Raw genomic sequence first — 3,392 nt, 5'->3', positions numbered from 1 at the left:
AGCTGTTCTGCCTAACCTGACATGTTTCATTGTATTTTAAAAAAAATGTATTGGCATTTATATAAATACAGTCGAGCATACGTCAAAGATTTTATATGTTTCCTTCCATCATGGTGTTAGAGGAAGTGCAACCCTATAATAATATCTATGCATATGTGTAATGGTAAAAAGAGTCCCTATTTTCAGGAAACGATGAAATCATGAAACATGAGATGGCCCTGAGTCTGGACGTGCATATAACATCATTTGTAGGGCGTGATGGCAATATTCAGGCCACCTGCATTCGTTACTAAATAAACACAACACAAGAGACACAATGCCGGTGTCCAAGAGGCTGCACACACAGTACATTTGGTAGTGTTTCATTAACTACGCAGGTACGCTTTTAGGAGCACTGTAATAACATGCATGTCAGATGCATGGTTCCTTAGCCTGTACAGCACAGATACCTCTATGGCCTTCATAAAGCTTCAGTTTTAATAATTATACCACTCCGCAGATATCAGCTTCCAGATTCATTTGCTAATGGCACGCTATACATTAATTGTTTTTTATTATTTATCCATCAATCCCCCGTTTCCAATTTATAAGTTGTATAGTGGACTCTGTTCCTTAAGAGATGTAGTTGGGCTAAATGGAACTAAGCTGCTCTTAAAACAAGCTTCAAACATTAGGGCTATTTAGTGTGTATCGACTTTTTCATTAATCCACCTCCGCAGGATGCACTTCTCGTGGCATTTGTATTTACAGCTATGCCGTATATATGGAGAAAAATGCATCCAGGTTATGATTTAGATAGAGAGTGAACTGAATAATGGAGTACAACAAGGTATAAAACCGGGTTAGTTCTGCGTAATTAATATCCGCTTGTGTAAAATCTTTGAAGAGGCATCCCAGAATAGATATAGAAACATAGTTACACAATTCTTTCATTTCTTCTCTAGCAGCAGAAGTGCATATTGAGGACACACTTCCTGCTTTATAATTGGACCGTACAGAAGACTGCGGCACTATGTCACATGTCACATGCCAGTAAGCGTTTAGTCAGAATATCAGGTACTGAAAATTTGTTTTTCTTCTTTAAGATCAATAGTTGATGTTGCTATACCCTCTATCTTGTTTCAAACTTAACACTGTGTATCAAGGTTTGCTCTACGGAAGCCACACCTTTGAATAAAGATGGTGTAACCATATTTCTTCATATTGCCATTAGGAAGACATTCCTCTAACCAAATGAAGGAATGAAACATAGATATCAGGTTAGACCGAGAAGCAGGGACAATCATTCCAGGACAATTAGAAAACAAATAATCTAAATAATGAACATTGAAGTCATTTGGAGGCTTTCCCACTGAGAGTTTATATACGAAATGTATAGATTGGCATTCCGCATATGGCACAACAATGGATATTAACAGATACGAAGTGGCGGTGGATCACTCGGCTCGTGTGTCGATGAAGAACGCAGCTAGCTGTGAGAATTAGTGTGAATTGCAGGACACATTGATCATCGACACTTAGAAAGCACATTGTGGACCCGGGATCCTCCTGGGACTACGTCTGTCTGAGGGTCGCAATAAAGATACAAAGTTGTTTATAATAATTTTCAATGCTCATTGTGTCTTTTCGGAGTATGAATATTAGGATGTGTAAATTTCGAAGTAATTGTATAATAATATGAGTTTAATAAAAGCCTACAATAATACAATTGTTGTTAGTTTACAATGAGGTTGATGTGAAGAAGGAAGGGAGCATATAGACGGATGTATATATCCAAGGTGAATAGTTTTGTAAGTGTGTAATTGTTATGGCTCGCCATATTCCCTTTGTGCACCCTCCATTCTAGGATAAGAGCTGGGCAATGCCTGCCGAGTAGTAAGAGACAAGTTGCTTAGGTGGTGCCATGGACGGTGCATCACATTTCATACATCGCTCAAACTATACCACAGGACAAGGTGAAAGCTGGAGTCCTTACCATCATGAGAGGGCCTTAGCAAGTCTGCAATATGCCTTCCCACATAGATCAACTAGTATGTTAATTAAATTCACAACAAATAAGCATCCCACACTTCTGGCACCTGCAGGAGTAATTTCCAACTGATACCAGTAGAATTGTCTTGCAGTTATACTTACAAAGTATATCACCAAACATGATATGACTTCATAGTGGCAATAGGGTTAAGAAAATGGTTCCATCCCATTGCCATCCCACAGTACAACACAGCAAACCCAAACGTAACACTATCCCTCTGTTTTATTTTAAATATATTTATTTGATTTGTTTATATTTGATTCTAAAATAACCTTTAGAAAGTACATTTAAAATGATTATTAAACACACAACTATTACCAATTTGCTTTTAAGGTAAACATATTAAATGTACACATTAAATAAACAAATTGCAAACATCATATACATTGTATGCACAATGTGGGCAATGATGGCTTAACAGTATAAAAAATAGAGATCATTAAATACAACGCCTTTAAGAGAAATGACAACATTGTAAAATTGTAAAATCAGTTAAAAGCACCATATACATGCTTTCGTTGCATACCCTGGGGATTAAGTGCACGTTAGGTAGTCATTCACCACACGGTAGTTTGCTAGACACCATATAACCGATTAACTGGCTACTGATCCCTCAAGATGTAGAGCTTTCACAATGTGTCTCCACATCCAATATAGATCAACTATCCCTCTGTGATCTTATCTCATAACAAGTTTGTGAACTTTGCACATAATGTACAAGTGCTTTTTCCAAGTATGTCCAGATTTCTGCCAACATCACCACTAATATGAGGTACGTATATAGGTCTCTAAATGGCTTCCAAATGTGACCTCTCCTCATTTCCAGCCAAAGCAACAACAGCACAAGACATAACCTGCCCACGTGTGTGTCCATTTGATTTCCAACCATCTTGATTAGTTGCCAGATCCAGATTCCACCGGGCTCCCTTAACTCACACTTAGTGTCATTACAGCACGTTCACATGCATTGTATACTATGAGACCACTATCCACATATCCGCCGTGCTTTATACTCAGAACTTCTGCTTGTCATTCTTACCACTTTCACACCCTTTCCCTTATCATAATAAGTCTTCCACTTGGTCTTTAGATGATGATGAATGCTGACATTCTTTTCAACTAAAAGGGAGAAAATGGTAAATATATTGTGATGTGGCATGTGAAGTCTCTAGATGTGCAAACTTTGCATCTCTCAATGAAGTTTTCTATTCCAAATTATTAGCCATGAGTGTAACACCTCCTATAAAAATGTTAAAACCCTATTGGCCAACTCCACTAACTTCAAGGCCCCTCTTGTGTCTTACTTTTTCTGCATCAGAGTCATTCCAAACCAGCAGTGATGACTCCAAAAGTTTGGGTT

General features: G+C 37.9%; 1 non-coding gene across 1 annotated transcript; it reads left to right on the top strand.

The window, feature by feature from the left end:
- The first annotated feature begins 1,420 nt into the window (after nt 1–1,420).
- On the top strand, nt 1,421–1,574 carry LOC138489864 (5.8S ribosomal RNA). Its single transcript, XR_011274960.1, has one exon. It is a non-coding gene; the product is annotated as a 5.8S ribosomal RNA (ribosomal RNA).
- The last annotated feature ends 1,818 nt before the right edge of the window (nt 1,575–3,392 follow it).

This window comes from Ambystoma mexicanum, chromosome 9 (assembly GCF_040938575.1).
Source record: "Ambystoma mexicanum isolate Mex_15411 chromosome 9, UKY_AmexF1_1, whole genome shotgun sequence".
Classification (NCBI taxonomy): Eukaryota; Metazoa; Chordata; class Amphibia; order Caudata; family Ambystomatidae; genus Ambystoma; species Ambystoma mexicanum.
This window is presented reverse-complemented; position numbering and strand designations above follow the sequence as displayed.